At 44.7% G+C, this 20,126-nt stretch overlaps 1 protein-coding gene across 2 annotated transcripts in view; it reads right to left on the reverse strand.

Annotated features, from left to right (window-relative positions):
• Positions 1–17,486, reverse strand: part of RASSF4 (Ras association domain family member 4) — a 136,510-nt gene extending 119,024 nt beyond the window's left edge. The window contains exon 1 of one of the 2 annotated variants that reach the window (XM_075257795.1): positions 17,411–17,486. The gene's annotated coding sequence lies outside the window, so the exon portion shown is untranslated. The remainder of the gene's footprint in view (positions 1–17,410) is intronic. The other variant, XM_075257794.1, reaches the window with a different exon arrangement.
• Positions 17,487–20,126: the final 2,640 nt, after the last annotated feature.

The raw sequence follows: 20,126 nt of genomic DNA on the forward strand, positions 1-20,126 counted from the left end.
CCCCAAAGCATGATGGAACTTCCACCAAATTTTACAGTGGGTAGCAAGTGTTTTTCTTGGAATGCTGTTTCTTTTTGGACGCCATGCATAACGCCTTTTTTTTTTATAACCAAACAACTCAATCTTTGTTTCCAAAATGAAGTTGGCTTCTCCAAATGTGCTTTTGCATACCTCAGGCAACTCTATTTGTGGTGTACGTGCAGAAACGGCTTCTTTCTCATCACTCTCCCATACAGCTTCTCCTTGTGCAAAGTGCGCTGTATTGTTACCGATGCACAGTGACACCATCTGCAGCAAGATGATGCTGCAGCTCTTTGGAGGTGGTCTGTGGATTGTCCTTGACTGTTCTCACCATTCTTCTTCTCTGCCTTTCTGATATTTTTCTTGGCCTGCCACTTCTGGGCTTAACAAGAACTGTCCCTGTGGTCTTCCATTTCCTTACTATGGTCCTCACAGTGGAAACTGACAGGTTAAATCTCTGAGACAACGTTTTGTATCCTTCCCCTGAACAACTATGTTGAACAATCTTTGTTTTCAGATCATTTGAGAGCGGGCTGTCCATGTTCGGCGACCATCAAACTTAACTGAACTTGAATTGTTTTGTAGAAAGAAATGGTCCAAAATACCTTCATCCAGGATCCAGGAACTGATTAAAAGCTACAGGAAGCGACTAGAGGCTGTTATCTTTGCAAAAGGAGGATGTACTAAATATTAATGTCACTTTTCTGTTGAGGTGCCCATATTTTTGCACCGGTCAAATTTTGGTTTAATGCATATTGCGCATTTTCTGTTAGTACAATAAACCTAATTTCAATCCTGAAATATTACTGTGTCCATCAGTTATTAGATATATCAAACTGAAATGGCTGCTGCAAACACCAAAATATTTAGAACTAAAAATGATTAAGATTAATAGGGGTGACCAAACTTTTTCATAGGACTGTACAAGATCCACTAGCACACATGACTGACATCATTGATGTAATTTGAAGGGGTTTTCTGGGTAAAAGAAAGGATTATCACACCAGCTGATAAATCTTACTTATATCTCACCAATCTGGGTCTGACGCTGCCCAGGTCACGGCTACTTGGAGATGCCCACACTCAGCCACTCACTGGCTGTAAGGCTTGGGGTTTCTGTTTCTGTTTATAGTCTATGGTGTCCGCGGGTTTCTAAGGTAACCACTTTTTTGTGCGGAATAAGTTTCTGTTTGGGGGCCCCCAAGCGTACCCCCTGAAAGGAAACCCATGTGCAGATGTGGCTCAATCCTAACAATGACCTTCCTCAGCGAGTGACAACCTGACATCTTCAAGCATTTCTTGTGTGTGTCAAGCCACAAGAAACTAAGGGATTCGGGCAGTGTTGGAACCAGAGTTTAGGGAACAGTGAAGGCCATTTTTCTATTATATTTTTCTATTCCGTATTTAGTTATTTTATTCATATACCAGATAGAAGGATCCGCATCACTTGGAGGTTTAGTTAATACATAACTTTTAATTCATCCAAAAAAGATTAAAATAGCCATAGACAGCAAATCCAATAAAAACAAAAGCAAAAGTGATCCATAACAAATAGGAGGCAAAAAACGTGCAATTAAAAACGCAATGGCTGACGCGTTTCGGGTCCCTACGGACCCTTGTTCATAGCAAGACCTGTGTCTGAGAATCATGATGAGCTCAAATAAATATCCAACTTCCTAACTTACTCTCGTTACTTCGGAGAACTCCTTCATTGTTTAATATCATTCACCTGTTCATTACCATATTGGCAGATACCGATACATATTTAAAACTTACACATGATCCCACACTTAAATTTAGTTTGGAATTAAAAACAGTGGTAGAAGAAGGTGAAGCTCTGGGAATCTTTAACAAAGCTGAAGGAGAATACCTGTGTAATCCAACACCTACGACCCCTACATTATATGGACTTCCAAAAGTACACAAACAGGTAAAACCCATCCCATTACGCCCAATTATATCTGGCCGTAATTGTCTCAATGAGAGAATGGGAATCTGGTTGGACAGAATATTACAACCTTTAGTCCCAAGAACAACCGGATTTATAAAAGACAGTCGTGAAGTATTACGATTAGAGATGAGCGGGTAGTACTCGATCGAGTAGGTATTCGATCGAATACTACAGTATTTGAAATACTTGTACTCGATCGAGTACCACTCGCTGTTCGAATGTAAAAGTTCGATGCAGAATCAGCATTGATTGGCCGAATGCTATACAGTCGGCCAATCAACACTGGTTCTTCTCCTACCTTTAGAAGTCTTCTCCGTGCAGCTTCCCCACGGCATCTTCTGGCTCTGAATTTACTCTGCCAGGCATCGGCATCGGCATCTATACAGAAGGGCATTCCTGACAGTTTAAGGGAGCCTTCACACAGAGTAAACGCGCGTGTATTTTTGCAAAATACACATGTAAAAATACGCCTATAAAATGTCATTGAAGTCAATGGGAGTCTTATTTTTACACGTGTATTTTGCAAAAATGCACGTGCGTTTACTCCGTGTGAAGGCTCTCTAACTGGGTTGTGAGGAACAAACCTCCTGACAGTATTCATATATAGACTTGTACTTGGAAGGCGTTCCTCACAGCTCAGCTAGTCTATCAGGAATGCCCTTCTGACAGTAGGGAGAGATCAGTGCCAAAACTAACGGCACCGATATCTCCATCCCGGGGGCACATAAAGGAAAAGCCAACAGTGCTCTGAATACAACGTACTGTCGGCTTTCTATCGGTATATAAACCCACATGTGTAGGAGGACATGAAAGGATCTCTTTAAATGAATGGGCTGCAGACACAAGGATGAACTCTTAGAAATGCTGCACCAAAGTGATGCGGGAACAACCGTGGCGTGAACGCATCACGGTTCTTCCCGCAGCGCTTTGAACAGAACGTTCACTGAGTTTTCCTCTGCAGACTTTGTTACAATTTATCTACGGAAAAGCCACCGGCGTTTCTGTAGATGTAATTGGCATGCTGCGATTTTCAAAACCGCCACGGTTTTGGAAGTTGCAGCCTGTCCGTGCTGTGATTTTTTGCACACAGTGGGCATGGGATTCGCATGAATCCCATCCACTTTGCAAGCACTGTAAATCACTGTGTGGGCCCCATCCTCAGGGTAAGTTCACATGGAGTTTTATGGTCGGAACCTGAGGCAGAGGCCGGCTCAGGTTCCGGACCAAAATACGGGTAGCTGCGAGGCTACGGCCTCAAAATCCTGACCAAAATACCCCATGTGAACTTAAGCGGGCTGGTCAAGAAGAGAATGATTTTTGCTTCCCATTTTTTTATTTCAATTCTATGTTATATTTGTAAAACTATTTACAATACAATACTCACAGATACGGAGTGTATATTAACACAACTATAAGCAGAAACTAATGTATACTATAAAGAAAGCTCAAGATAACAGAGCTATTGGCCATAGTACTGTGGTACATTCAGTGCCTCATGAATACGTCTACTGTGCGGCAAGTATAATAGTCTGTAGTGCTTCTCTTCAGCTGGAGTGATGCACATAATGCACAACAGAAGTGCACCCTGAGAGTCAACCCATCTGACTGCAGACTGCATAAATGTATTCCCATCTGCGCTCTGATTAACCAAGTTAACACAGTATGGGATTTAACCCCTTCCAGCTGCAGGCATTTTTGGATTTTCGTTTTTGACTCCTTTCCAAACCCCATAACTTTTTATTTTTCTATTCACAGAGCTATATTAAAGCTTAATGTTTGTGGGACAAATTGTTCTTTGTAATGGTACCATTTAATATTCTGTATGATTTATTGGAAAGTTGCAAAAAATTCAGAATGAGGTGGAATTGGAGAAAAAAACGCATTTGTGCAACTTTCTTACAAAACAGGAATACCGTATATACTCGAGTATAAGCCGACCCGAATATAAGCCGAGGCCCCTAATTTTACCACAAAAAACTGGGAAAACTTACTGACTCGAGTATAAGCCTAGGGGGGGAAATGCAGCAGCTGCTGGAAAATTTCAAAAATTAAAATAGTCGGAGTTTTTGGGTGCAGTAGTTGCTGGGTGCTGGGAAAGGGGAGGGGGTGTTTTAGTTGTCTGTCTGCCCCTTCCCTGTTTTTTCTTCCCCCACTTGGAATTCAGCCTGGCTGAATATAGGGTATCTGCAGTGCTCCTATTAACCCCTTCCCGATGGAACAGGAGCACTGCAGATCCCCTATATTCAGTAGACCGGGCACTTTCAGACACAGGGATACCTAATGTGTATGTGTTTCACAGTAATTCTCTACTTTTGTATGCATTCTAGAGAAAGGAGGGATTTAGATCTTTTCTTTTTTCTCTTTTTTTTTTTTTTTTGCACTATTTTATAGGAGATTCTATACATTGACATTGTGGCTGGCCATAGACCCCCCCTCCTAAAAAAACAAAACAAAAAAAAAACAACAACCTGGGACTCAAAGCTGAAAGCAGTAGAGAAAACCAGCTAATCTAGAGAGGTTCTTGCCACAAAGCTGTCCTATGTGGTCTTAGCCCAAGTTAGTCTAAACCCAGAACTTGTCTGAAGGAGTTGTAGGTGGACTCCATCCTATCATACTACTCTCCCAAATTATTAATTAAAGGGGTATTCCCATAACTCTTGTTCTGCAGCCTGAAGGCTCTGTACTCTCTTAACTTCCCTGGATTTCTTGCACATTGGTGGGCGGGGTTTCACTTGCTCTGCTATCTGCTATGATCCACAGTATGATACTGATGTGGAAACTAATGTAGCAGAGCTTGATTTGAGTCAGCTTGCATTACATCAAGAGGTAATTGACTCCTTATCTCAGTCCTTATCAGCCAAATTCAATTAAACCGGCTGATAAGTGGAAAAGCTGAAGATAGACAGCACAGCAATTCTGGAGCTCTCACCTTCACCCTCCTCTATATGAGGAGCTCCGTTGCTTGTCAGCCCCTCCCCCCCCCCCCCCCCCCCCCCCGAGAGCAGGCAGCTATGTCACTTGACAAATGAGCAGATAATCCCAAGGGCTAGTGTCAACAATGAAGTGAATAAATTAAGATAGCGGCCAAGCAAAGCAGTTTTGATAAAGCAATGTATTTAGGAGAAGTCTTATATCCACATAAACTAGCAGTATAGATAGGATCCTTGTTATGGGACAACCCCTTTAATGTATTATGCACTATTGCACCCCTCCTGTCTAACATACTGGCCATTGTCCTAAGGCTCAGACCCCCAGAATTGATACTGTGTGTAAAACCAACATTCCATACTTCTATATCAACAATACAGTCACCCTACAATCAAAGTTCATTTTTTGCATGGTTGGGGTGTCGGTAGATTGTGGTCCCCTGAATTTAATTGACAGTATCATACTGAATTATGATGCCGTGAGCTTTGGAAATATCACATTTCTACTGTTTTGATGTTGTTCAGAAGACCAGGGTTGGCCCAGAAAGTACCTGATCTACAGGGTATATGAGGAGAAGCAGCAGTAGCTGTCGCTACCAGGCACAGGACCCTGAGGAGGTCACAAAGGTTCCACTGCCACATGAAATGTAGGTGTCTTGGGTTCAAATCCAGCCATGGACGTGCTTAAGCGGGTTTCCACCCACACTCCAAAGACATACTGATAAGTAATGTAAATTGTGATCCCCCATATGAGAAAGTGTTGACAAAATGCAAAGTTATAAATCATTATTATTTGAAGTGCTATCTGTGTATGTATGTAAGATGCTGTAATAAAAAGATATAGGAGTGTTATATTTCATTGTATTTGTACTGAATTTCTCATGTGACAAAAGATAACATTAACTAGAAGGAAGTAGAGCAAGGTCTATTGTGAGGAGCAGGTGTGGAGCTGGCAATGGTTCAACATGACATACCGAAGATAAGGGAGTCATGTACAGTATCCTAATGCCAGTAAAGAGCTTCGGAAGAGCATTTTCAGAAAATAAGGCATAATACAGAGTTCTCTGTCCGACCCCACATACAGCAGTAACTAAGCATCCCAGTGACCAAGATCACGAAGTGTAACTGCTTTACAACTTAAATACCTGTTTACACTAAAGGTAAATAAACCCCTAATAGACTTTTCCCCTAATTCAGTAATCCCTATTTAAAGAGGTTGTCCAGGATTTTTATTTTTTTTGTTATAACTGGCCGTGGAAGGTGAAAAAACCCCTTCTCAGCTGTCCTTGGTGCCTTACAGCCCTGTTTGGTCCTGCTGCTGCACTGTTTTCTTGCCGGGGAAGTCCCTGCGGCATTGTGACGTTGTGGGTCCGTTTCCTTAGGCTGCTCATTGGCCTTAGTGGTCAGGTGCAGCGGACTCTGGAGCCCTGGGGACAGGCGAGTATGGTTTTTTTTTTCCCACCTCCTCCCATTACACAAAGTTGTTTGAGAAACATGCATAATTGATGCTGATGACCTAATCCCAGGATAAGCCAGGGATTTTAATATCTGCAGCATGTCAACTATTTCACCCTTTGTGTGAGGCCTGAAATCCATGGTAAAGACTACAGCAATATCTTCACGTTGCAGGGGATTCTTAGGCTTTTTTTAGCAGCTACCCTCAAAGGTGTTAAGTGTGTCTTGTACAGTTAAGAGGCAGCAGACTCCTATCATCTTTCACACTTGTATCCTGAGTAAACAACATGCTTTTCATTGAGATTTCAAATCTTTGAGACTATAAAAGGTCACTCCTTTCTTAGTCGGTTGCATGTGTCAACCACCAAACTGGAAGTTATGGAAATAGCTGAGCAGGCTGTACTGCTGCTTCCATTGCTCCCACAGAAGTTTAAACACAAAATAGCAAGATATACTTTCGGTAATTTGGCAGCTACAGATATAGCATGGCTCACGTTGCTACGCTGTTTCTACAACCCCAATTTACCATCCACTCCATACACATGGGACAGGGCCGAGAGGCCTGTTAATGAAGTAAGTGAAGGTTCCAGAGGAGAAACCTGCAGACGGCCTTATGGTGAAAGGTGAAAACCGGCCATGAGATGGATGTTCTTTAATGGTCATCACGGCCATTTTAAAAACATAGAGAGTGAATGAATGTATTCACGTTATTTCTTTGGCAACCAGAAAAAATGATCATGTAAGTCTCGGGTTCGTTCCAAAGACATAATGTTAGGGAATGTAGATTGTGAGCCCTATATGGGACAGTGACTGATAATGTCTGTAAAAGCGCGGTGGGATATGTTGGCGCTATACAAGCTACATAAATATCAATAACAAAAATTATAATTTGGTTTTCACAAACATATCACATCCTAATACAATATATGACATAAACCAATATTGGCAAAAGACCAATATGATGACATCAGCAACCAGAGGGGTTACTTTACCTAAAAAGTTACATTAATTGTAACAATGCGCAATATATAAGATGTATATGCCATAAGTATAAAACTTGCATAGCCAAATATATTTTTGGAATCCATGGTGGATCAATATATTCTATGCAAGTATATGCTAAAGAAAAGGCGTTTCTCCATAAAAGGGGTAGAGATTAGAGAAGAATGCTTCTCGTTTGAGAAGTGTTCTGGATACTAATTTTAGGCACGAGATCTCCTAATAGTTAAACTTGAGATCTCACGTATTTTTATTAGATTGGGTTTAGGCTGTTTAGAGATCTAGTGATTTATTAATGGCTTTTTTCATATATATTATTTAATGTAACTCTTTTTGGGTTTCCGTTCAGAGGGGCAGCTTGGAGACCCAATCCACATAAAAAAGCGGTTACCTTAGGAAACCTGCAGACCCCATAGACAATAATGGGGTCCATGTGGTTTCTGCTCGAGTTTTCGCTACTAGCACGGTATCCCCAAACATAGTACAAGTGCTGATATGAACCCAGTGTAAGCTACATACAGTCCTATGAAAAAGTTTGGGCACCCCTATTAATCTTAATCATTTTTAGTTCTAAATATTTTGGTGTTTGCAACAGCCATTTCAGTTTGATATATCTAATAACTGATGGACACAGTAATATTTCAGGATTGAAATGAGGTTTATTGTACTAACAGAAAATGCGCAATATGCATTAAACCAAAATTTGACCGGTGCAAAAGTATGGGCACCTCAACAGAAAAGTAACATTAATATTTAGTACATCCTCCTTTTGCAAAGATAACAGCCTCTAGTTGCTTCCTGTAGCTTTTAATCAGTTCCTGGATCCTGGATAAAGGTATTTTGGACCATTTCTTTCTACAAAACAATTCAAGTTCAGTTAAGTTTGATGGTCGCCGAACATGGACAGCCCGCTCTCAAATGATCTGAAAACAAAGATTGTTCAACATAGTTGTTTAGGGGAAGGATACAAAACGTTGTCTCAGAGATTTAACCTGTCAGTTTCCACTGTGAGGAACATAGTAAGGAAATGGAAGACCACAGGGACAGTTCTTGTTAAGCCCAGAAGTGGCAGGCCAAGAAAAATATCAGAAAGGCAGAGAAGAAGAATGGTGAGAACAGTCAAGGACAATCCACAGACCACCTCCAAAGAGCTGCAGCATCATCTTGCTGCAGATGGTGTCACTGTGCATCGGTAACAATACAGCGCACTTTGCACAAGGAGAAGCTGTATGGGAGAGTGATGAGACAGAAGCCGTTTCTGCACGTACGCCACAAATAGAGTTGCCTGAGGTATGCAAAAGCACATTTGGAGAAGCCAACTTCATTTTGGAAACAAAGATTGAGTTGTTTGGTTATAAAAAAAGGCGTTATGCATGGTGTCCAAAAAGAAACAGCATTCCAAGAAAAACACTTGCTACCCACTGTAAAATTTGGTGGAGGTTCCATCATGCTTTGGGGCTGTGTGGCCAATGCCGGCACCGGGAATCTTGTTAAAGTTGAGGGTCGCATGGATTCCACTCAGTATCAGCAGATTCTTGAGAATAATGTTCAAGAATCAGTGACGAAGTTGAAGTTACGCCGGGGATGGATATTTCAGCAAGACAATGATCCAAAACACTGCTCCAAATCAACTCAGGCATTCATGCAGAGGAACAATTACAATGTTCTGGAATGGCCATCCCAGTCCCCAGACCTGAATATCATTGAACATCTGTGGGATGATTGGAAGCGGGCTGTCCATGCTCGGCGACCATCTAACTTAACTGAACTTGAATTGTTTGTCCAAAATACCTTTATCCAGGATCCAGGAACTGATTAAAAGCTACAGGAAGCGACTAGAGGCTGTTATCTTTGCAAAAGGAGGATCTACTAAATATTAATGTCACTTTTCTGTTGAGGTGCCCATACTTTTGCACCGGTCAAATTTTGGTTTAATGCATATTGCACATTTTCTGTTAGTACAATAAACCTCATTTCAATCCTGAAATATTACTGTGTCCATCAGTTATTAGATATATCAAACTGAAATGGCTGTTGCAAATACCAAAATATTTAGAACTAAAAATGATTAAGATTAATAGGGGTGCCCAAACTTTTTCATAGGACTGTACATATATGTCCAGTGTAGTAATACTGTAGGAGAGCTAGCGTTTTTTTGGATTGCGTACAGAGATATTTTTTTGGATTGTGATATGTCAGTTGAGCCTTTAGCTCGGAGCTCACTAATGTATGCTTCACTTCACACATCTCACTGACAGCAAACGGTTGGTTTTCTTGTCATCTTTATGTGAGTCATGTGTGTGAAGTAAGATGTAGGTACATCAGCACAAGATTACCTTTCATTCCATAAAACCATGATTTAGAGCTGGAGGATCCAGTGTGAAATCTGTCAGGGAGGAGATAGGCAATGCTGCCCATGTTTGGCTAACAGTCTCTACGATATTTCATGTCACGTGTGACTTTTTCATAGTTGAACTAATAAACAGATTTCTTTCTTTATTTCCTATGTGCTAGATGCTTTCTTTTTTCTAGTATATTAGACTTTCATGCCATATCCTGTGTCTGAGATAGGAATAACCCTTTAAAGTGGCTCTACCAGCAAAATTATGCTGTATGAGCCCCACATATGCGTGAATAAAAAGGCTATTCAGGCACCGCTAATATTATTTTAAACCCCCCCCCCCCATTTTAAAATAAAACCATAAAAACATATATGTAAATCATACCGATCGTGCACAATGGGTGGTGACGCATGGTCCGACGTTATCTTCTGGCACGCCTTCCTCTTCTTTCGGCAACGCCCTCCGGTCCTGGCTCTTCCCCAGCTTCATCGTCCTCTTCTTCCGGCGGAATTTGGTTCAAATCCGGCATATGCACAGTATTGCTCCCTCCGGAGCGCTACTGCACAGGCTCCAGCACCACAATGGCAGTTCTCAATGGGATACTGAGCATGCTCAGTTCCCCTTAAAACTATGCGAGCTTACTGCGCATGCTCGCAATTGCGGCCTTGGAACTATGGCCGCGCATGCGCAGTCGGCTCTACTAGTGGAAGAGCCGACAGAGGTGACGCTGCTGAAGAAAGAAGGGGAGGATCAGAAGATAGAGGCGGCGCAGGATCCTGTTCTCGGGCAGTGGTGGGGACGCCCTCATCGCATTTTCAGCGCTGGGGCCCGCCCCCATCGCTGCCAGAGAACTAATTTACATACCGCTAAAAAACGGTATTACTAAGGAACGGCGCGGCGGAGATCCAATCTAAAGGTAAGAGACGAATAGCCTTTCTAAAGGCTATTCCGACGTGATAGCCACAGAAAAAAGCTTTTTAATTGTAGAATCCCTTTAATGGATGATCACCACTCCATCCACTTTCATGAAACTATACACTATATCTCCTTCAGTCCTGTTCAAATGAATGAAGAAATGGTCTCTCATGTACACTACCTTTTTATTCACAAAGCTAACCTAACCATACCTGTTTTTGTCTGTGGAAAGGAGATAACGTTTGACATAGGAGAGCCCTTTAAAAGGCTTTGGACCAAAACAACTACATCAAAAGCAGCAGTATCATTCTCCTAAAAAATGCTGGGTGTGAAATGATCCTCATATAGACCTGTGTTACCCAGGAACATGTGTATCAGGCTAACATTTGGGTTTTAGACACTTTTACAACTTGGTAAAAAGGTGAACGAGTTAGCAGAAAATGGGTTTGGCCTACGTTGCGACACTGTGCGCCAAAAATTTTAAAACTAAATAAGTGGTGTAATATTATACAGACTAAACAGCCTAACAATACAGAAGATTTATTAAACATATTTGGACACTTTGATAAATCTGGTGCCACTTAGGACTGGCTAGTCTAAAGGTAAGTTCCGACAAGGTTTTTTGGACCGGAACCTGAGGCGGAGGCCGCCTCAGGTTCCAGTGCAAAAACCGGCTAGCCGCGAATGAAGGCCGGTGCACTGCACCGGCATCCAGTCGCGCACTCCGCTCCGGATTAGGCCCAATGAATGGGCCTAGTCCGGAGGAGGGAGTGTCTTCAGGCTGAATTGTGAGGCGACTCGGCCTGAAGAATGAGCAACTTGCTTCTTTTTGCCAGGAGCCAGAAGAAACGGCTCCCAGGAAACACTCCTGAGCGGCTCCCATTGATTTCAATTGGAAGTTGTCTCTTTGGTCAGGATTTTGAGGCAGATACGGCCTCAAAATCCTGACCAAAAAACTCTGTGTGAACTGTGGTTCTCTGCTGCTTTATGACATGGGATGTCCGCAGCAGACTGGACACATGCGGCCTCAACCTTAGGCTACCTAGACCTGCCCTAGTATTTTAAAATGAATGCTGTTTTTATAGTTACTGCAATAATTACAGCCAAAACCACTAAGGGCTCGTTCACATCTGCGTTGTTCGGTCCTTATTGCAGGTTTCCGTTTCCTGCATAAAACAGATGCAGGAGACGGAAGCCTGCAGGAGACTTTCTCACCCATTCATTTGAATGGGTGAGAAAGCTGTCCGACCGTGCGCGGCAGTGAGCGTTTTGCGCTCTCCGCCGCGAAACCGGGTTTTATAATCCGGACACAGAGTCTGACATGCACTACTCTGTGTCCGGATAAAAAAATCCAGTTTCGCGGCGGAGAGCCTAAAACGCTCACCGCCGCGAACGGCCGGACCCAGTCTATGGTTTCCATCTTCTGCCATGCAGAAGACGGAAACCATAGTACGGAGACATGAACGCAGGTGTGAACCCAGCATAATCCGTAGGTCAAGTCAGTTATACATATTAGCTTTACCCTAAACCTGTGTTACCATTTGTTATTGATCCCGATCTCAGACAGCCATGTGCAAGGCTGGGTTCACAAATCCATAATACAGCCCCTTAATGAAACAAACTTGCACCATCACAGATCCTTGTGAAGCTGCTCATTCAGTTGTAGACCCACCGATGAGACTTGGCAGTTGTAATACTGTCTGTAAAGTATTATGGCCATGTGCATATAGCTATACATTGGATTTATAGGTGTCACTTTCAGACCAATATTGAAATACAAATGTTATTGTTTGTATAATAAAAAAAAAAAAGTCATACATCTTCCCAATATATTTTCTGTATCAATTCCCCTTGGTTTTCTAGAACTCTGCTTGCTGTCATCCATTCTGCTGATTAAAGTCTGGTTCACATCTGCGCATGGGTTTCCATTCGGGGAGTCCACTTGGGGACCCCCAGAACTGAAACGTAATTCATTTAAAAGTGCTTTCCTTAGGAAACCCACCGACCCCAAAGATTATAAAGGGATAAGCAGAATGAAAAAAGGCAAGCAGAAATCTAGAAAACCTTGAGGAATTGATCCAGAAAGTAAACTGAAAAACTATACAACTCATTATTAAATAAACAATAATATTAATTATTCTTACTATTGGCATACCTTCAGGAGACCAGTCAGAGGTGTTTGCTGTGGTTCTCAGATCTTTTGCGCATGTTCAAACATTAGAATTTTCAAGTGAATTCTATGGCAACATCTGCAGCACACTGTTTACAATGGGAATCTGTATTGCTATTCAAATAGTCACGTATTATTCTGTGCATCAATAAGTGACATGTCACTGAAGAGGACTCTACATAACACAGAGGGTCACAATACAGGGACTAGCCCCTCTACCCAGGTACCTTAAGACATACAACATAAGACTGCAATGAATTTCTGCTACATCACACCAATGATAGTCAATAAGAGCAGGCTGCATCCTACAAGGAGACACAACAGCGATCTGACAGTCAGAAGAAATCAAAATTTGCTGCATTCCTGCATGACTACATTCACTAACATTAGGTGCAACTATCTGTATGACATTTGTGTTCCTAAATTCGCATTACAAAAGAACACGGGCCGGAAACGCCACAAGAAAAATCGCAGCATTTTACTGTACAGCAAAGTGGATGGGATTCTTGTGAATCCCATGCTCACTATGCAGTAAAAAAACGCCGTGCAGACTCGCCGCGTTTTCCAAAACGGCACAGTTTTGGAAATCGCAGCATGTCAATTATACCTATGGAAACGCCGGCGGTTTCCCCATAGGTATAATTGTAACAGAAAGTCCGCAGAGAAAAACTCTGTGAACTTTCAGTTTAAAGCGCTACGGGAAGAACCGTGATGTGTTGCCGCCGCGTTTTTTTTCCACAAATTATATGCATCACCTAGCCACAGAATATAAATCACTGGGAGTCCAGTTGTTACAAGAATGGGGTCCTGTGTAACCTGTGTGAATGGATGGAGCCACGATTATCCATGCACACTACTATTCCCTTATTTATCATCTGTCCCTTTATTGGCCAAATTTTGTTTTTAGACTCACTTATCTCAGCTGACGACTTCGCCTCCTACTTTAAAACTAAAATTGACACCATCAGAGACAGCCTCACCCTACTCCCCCGACAATCCATCCACCCAACTACTCGCTGCTCCCCATCCCTGACCTGTTTCTCCTCCATCACTGATGAAAAACTCTCCTCCCTAATCTCCAAATCCCACCTCACCTCCTGTGCGCTCGACCCGATTCAATCACATCTCATCCCCAAGCTCACTGAAGTTATCACTCCAGCCCTAATCCATCTCTTCAATCTATCCCTAACCAATGGATCCTTCCCCTCAGCCTTCAAACACACCACTGTCACTCCTATACTTAAGAAACCGTCCCTCGACCCGTCCTCTCCTGCCAACTATCGTCCCATCTCACTGCTCCCGTACGCCTCAAAACTTCTTGAGCAACACGTCCACTCAGAACTCTCCTTCTATCTCTCGTCCAACCTGCTCTTTGACAGACTACAGTCAGGCTTCAGACCCCGTCACTCCACTGAAACTGCCCTAACAAAAGTCACTAACGACCTGCTAACCACCAAAGCCAAGTGTCATTACTCTGTCCTCCTCCTCGACCTCTCCTCTGCCTTTGACACAGTTGACCACTCCCTCCTGTTAGAAATTCTCTCATCCCTTGGTATCTCAGACCTGGCCCATTCCTGGATCTCCTCATACCTCTCTGACCGCACATTCAGCGTCTCCTACTCGCACACCACCTCCTCACCTCGCCCTCTCTCTGTAGGTGTCCCCCAGGGCTCCGTCCTAGGACCCCTCCTGTTCTCCATCTACACCCTTGGCCTGGGCCAACTCATAGAATCTCATGGCTTTCAGTACCATTGCTATGCCGACGACACCCAAATATACATCTCTGGACCAGACATTACCTCCCTGCTGGCCAGAGTTCCAGATTGTTTAGCGGCCGTAGCCTCCTTCCTCTCCTCCCGCTTTCTCAAACTCAACATGGAGAAAACAGAGTTTATCATCTTCACCCCACCCCGTATGGACCCTCCACCTGACCCATCTGTCAAAGTTAATGGAACCCCACTTACCCCTGTTCCACAGGCCCGATGCCTTGGGGTAACCCTGGACTCCGACTTATCCTTCAAACCACATATTCAAACCCTCAACACCTCTTGTCGCCTCCAGCTCAAGAACATCCACCGAATCCGCTCCTTCCTCACCCCAAAAACTACCAAGATGCTCATCCAGGCCCTCATAATCTCCCGCCTAGACTACTGCAACACCCTTCTGCATGGACTCCCGGCCAACACCCTCGCCCCCCTCCAGTCCACCTTAAACTGTGCTGCTCGCTTAATCCACCTCACCCCCCGATCTTCATCGGCTGCTCCCCACTGCCAGTCCCTCCACTGATTACCCATAGCCCAGCGAATTGAGTTCAAGCTACTAACATACAAAGCCATCCACAACCTGTCCCCTCCATATATCTCTGACCTCATCTCCCGCTACCTGCCCAAACGTAACCTCAGATCTTCCAACGACCTCCTACTCCGCTCTGCCCTCATCCGCTCCTCACACAACCGTCTCCAAGATTTCTCCCGTGCATCCCCCATACTCTGGAACTCCTTACCACGACACATAAGACTGACCCCCACAATCACTGGATTCAAGAAGGCCCTGAAGACTCACCTATTCAGGAAGGCCTACAACCTCCAATAACACTATCACCGCACTGCCATCTGAACAGTCTCCCCCTCTCCTTCTGTCTCTACTCCCCTTCCCTCATAGATTGTAAGCCCTCGCGGGCAGGGCCCTCTACCCCACTGTGCCAGCCGATCACTATTAGTATGATATGTACCTGTATATTTTGTGAATTGTATGTAACCCCCAAATGTAAAGCACCATGGAATTAATGGTGCTATATAAATAAACAATAATAATAATAGACTAGTTTTACTGTACTGTCGATTTATGATGTAAAGGCTCCTTCTTGTTGAATGTTGTGCAAGTGTAAGGGTAAGTTCACACTGAGTTTTTTGGTCAGGGTTTTGAGGCCGTATCCGCCTCAAAATCCTGACCAAAAAGACGGCTCCTATTGAAATCAATGGAAGCTCATGTCTTTTTTCTGGGAACCTTTCTTCCGGCTCCCGGAAAAAAGAAGCGAGATGCTCATCCTTCAGGCCGAGTCACCCCGCGATTCGGCCTGAAGACACATTCATTGGGCCTAATCCGGAGCGGAGTGCGCGGCTACCCGGTTTTTGGATCGGAACCTGAGCGGCTCCCATTGATTTTAATGTGAGTCGTCTTTTTGGTCAGGATTTTGAGGAGGATACAGCCTCAAAATCCTGACCAAAAAACTCCATGTGAACTTACCCTAAGGCCTAGTTCACATGGAGTTTTTTGGATCGGAACCTGAGGCGGAGGCTGCCTCAGGTTCCGATCCATTAAACGTGTTGCGGAACTGAAATCCGGTGCAGGGCACCGGCTTCCAGCTGCGCACCCGCCTCCGGATCAGGCTCAATGAATGGGCCGAGTCCGGAAGAGGGTGTGTCTTCAGGCTGACTCGCGAGGCGACTCGGCTGAAGAATGAACTCCTCGCTTCTTTTTTCCGGGAGGCGGAAGAAACGGCTCCCGGAAAAAGCTCCTGCGCAGCTCCCAATGATTTCAATGGGAGCCGTCTTTTTGGTCCAGGTTTGGAGGCGTTTACGGCCTCAAAACCCTGACCAAAAAACTCCGTGTGAACTAGGCCTAAAGCCTGCAGCGAAATGCCTGTGGTTCTCTGCTGCTTTATGACATGGGATGTCCGCAGCAGACTGGACACATGCAGCCTCAACCGTAAGCTACATTCACACGATGGGGGTGCAGAACGGCCTTGGAAATTACATGTTTTCAGGGATCTCTCAAACATTTGAGTGTATGATGGAGTCCGTGGAAACAGTCAAAAATAAGACAAATAACAGTCATGTATTCACATGGATTTTGATTGAATCTAATACCGCCATGTGATGTTATGGCCATTATTCGCAGTTGTGTGAATTTAGCTTTAGGCTTATGTCCGCAGTAGACACGGCTGCAGTAAAAAAAACTCTCGAAATTAGGGGTTTTTTTGCCACAGCTGATCTGGTTTTCAAACTTGACAGTGCAAAGGTTGAAAAAGACCGCCAAACATGCGGCAATTATTGACATACTGAGTGTTCTAGAGTTTGTGGCTGGATTTGGGATTCCGATCCACTACACTGGTACTATACATTGCAGTGTGTTAGCCATCAGCAACTTTACAGCAGCTAACAGTATGGCATGTGTGTACACGGTCTAACACGGGACCCTGTTGCTGGTACTGGTGCCTGTGATGCAGAGACTTTGAAAGGCTCCTTGGGGCGGGGGAGGATTATATACATCTACCCCACTGGCCATTGATTACATTTGCTACCTATGACTCAAAAGGACAGCATTGCTCCATCTGTGGCAAGATTGAGGATGTGATCTGACAGCCAATCAGCCAGAAAGCTTATTAGCTGCAAATTCCAGGCTGTGATCTATGGTCTCCCATCCTGCTCTTATCTGGTATCCCAGCAGTGGTAAATCAGCCATAACCCTCGTCTTCTGCACGCACATATCACAAGCTGCACAATGCACCGGCACTGGTGACACACACGGCTGCAATTAGCATTAGACTGCAAGCTCTTGTGCACAGGCCGCAGTAAGCGCCGGGGACTGCACCTGCCGCTCACCCCCGGTAACAGGCAATCCCTCTCACCTGACTGCTGCTCCCGGCTCCGGCTGATGTAGGATACACACAGCTGCTTCGAATCCCGGTAGTCGCCTCAAGATGCCACGTAGCCAATCAGCTGTAGCCTCCTGTGCGCCTCAGCCAATAGAATGAGCTGAGGCGGAGCTAGCGGATTCCCACAGCAGTGAGGTTGTTCTCTGTTCACCACAGTGTCCATGGAGACGGGATGAGGGCAGCGCTATCTACCCCGGGGACCCCGCACACAAAGCAGGATCGATGCGGGCGCACTGGATGGGGAAACACGGCTCCTGCTAGGACCCAGGGACCCCAGCCGCTATTCCTTATCTCAGGCCGGTGCCGGTATACGGTCTGACTGCCGTTTCGCGTCTGTATTAATATCGTGCAGGGGACATTTCTATAATACACTTTATTAACTAATGCTATCTTCTTATGACAGAATGCAGCCAGTAATGGGCAGAATCCATTCAAGCTGAGGGAATGCACTAACAGCCTCCCCCATAAGACTGCTGCAGCTTTGGGACACAGCCACATTGTTGTCTCTGCTTCCATTTATTAGAATATGTCAGCCTGTCACATTAAGCGCCTGTTCATACTTAGGAAAATAAAGAGGCCAACGAATAATCTTCATTTCCCTCCCTGCAATGGATTGCTAAAGCAGAATATCCGCATTCCGCCGCTGATCAGCCCCAGATGATTGGCGCTGATCAGCGGAGGTCTTGGGTCGTAGCTTTAGAATCCACGGCCAAACGTTAGATTTTCAGCGTCCTGCTCTGATTGAAAACAATGGCGGTCTATGCCTCAAAATCAGCAATACATTGCACTGTATGAATAGGTTCTTACTATAACTCATGGTGCTCTAATTCCAGCACATCATGCCAAATTAGGATAAGGATCCCCCCCAGTATGTATAGTGTATAGTACAAACAGAGATTTAGGGTATGTAGGGAACTAGAGAGACACTCCACCAACTCCTCCAGCCCACCGCCCAAGTTGGTATGTACCGAGGACAGAGGGGGATTCACCAGTAATCGACGAGGGACCGCGCTTTCACAAGATAATTGAATCAAGGATCGTCTTTATTAAAATCGCAACACTGTGATCTTTGATCACATCGGTCCCTCGATTCCTGGTGAATCCCCATCTGTCCTTGGTACATATTTACAAACACCTTTGGGTGTTTGGACCCTGCCGCTTCCTACTATCACAGAGGAACCCTCTGCCAATCGGTTCTACTGATTTTCAGAACTCATGAAGGTGAGAGTTTATCTATTGTTATCACCGTATTTGTACTTCACCATATGCAGCTCGGTGTTGTTCTCTGTTTTTCTCTTTGACCTCCCAAGTTGGGGCAAGGATGAGGGGGTCTGCAGTATAGCTGATGGTGGGGGAAGTTCCCCAGGACACTACCAGTTGGAGAAGGTCTTCCCATGAGCTAGCTCAGGGGTCCTCAAACTGCGGCCCTCGAGCCACATGCGGCCCGCCAAGCACTTCTGTCTGGCCCTACGCCTGCAGGCGTGCATTTATAATGAAGCTCCTGGGGAGCTTGGGCCAGGCCATGGAGCACACTTCACTTTACTTATTGGAGGGCACCACTCCTGATGTCTGTGCGTCCTGCACTGGTTCCCGTGTCCGCCTGTGTCCACCTGCCACATTGCTTGTATGCGATGTAAGGAGGATACAGGAGGCAGATCTGGCCACGCAGACATAAGGATCGGTGCCTCCTGTATCCTCCTTACTTCGCATACAAGCAATGTGGCAGGATGACACAGGCGAGCACCAGAAGCAGAGCAGGTCGCACAGACATCGGGAGCGGTGCCCTCCAATAGATAAAGTGAAGCGCGCTGTCTCCATGGCCTTACCCAATATAGTCAACTGTACCCCTCCGTCACTTCGTCAGTCAGGTGACCCTAGCAACGTGACCTGACCTGATTCAGCCCAAATTACAGTAAGCAAAGCCACTACCGTACTACAGTTTGCTGTGCCGCTCTGCAGTGGTCTCACTGGTCAGGTTTAGTGCCTGCTGCCTTCCTGGACGAACCTTACCTGTGCCCCCGGAAGTAAGCAGTATAATATCTTACTGTAGGATAAATAACACCTCAGAGGGCGTTCACACCTGTGTTCGGTGTCTGGTGTATGCATTCAGTCCCAGCGAAACTGGACAGGGAACGGAAACCTGGCAGTCACCTTTATAACCCATTCAATTGAATGGGTTTTGTAAAGGTGACTGCCTGTGGCCTGTCGGTGGGGAAACCGTTTTTTTTTTTTTGTTTTTTTTTTAGCCGGACACAAAGTCCTGCATGTCTGACTTTGTGTCCGTCTAAAAAAAACGGTTTCTCCGTGGACAGGCCACAGGCGGTCACCTTTACAAACCCATTCAATTGAATGGGTTATAAAGGTGACTGCCAGGTTTCTGTCCCCTGTCCAGTTTTGCTGGGACTGAAGATAGAAACCCGACGGAATGCATACACCAGACACCGAGCACAAGTGTGTACGCCCCCTGAGATTAAAAATTGAGTGTCCCCCTCCACCCCATGGCTGCATTCATCTCCATTTTTTCTCGTGTTATCGAGAAAAAATTAGATTTTAATGGTAGAATCCCTTTAAACTATATTTTGGCCCTCCAATGGTCCGAGGGACAGTGAACTGGCCCACTGTTTAAACAGTTTGAGGACCCCTGAGCTAGATGATGGTGATAGGAAGGGCCCTGATGGTAAGTGCAGGA

This window comes from Leptodactylus fuscus, chromosome 10, assembly GCF_031893055.1.
Source record: "Leptodactylus fuscus isolate aLepFus1 chromosome 10, aLepFus1.hap2, whole genome shotgun sequence".
Classification (NCBI taxonomy): Eukaryota; Metazoa; Chordata; class Amphibia; order Anura; family Leptodactylidae; genus Leptodactylus; species Leptodactylus fuscus.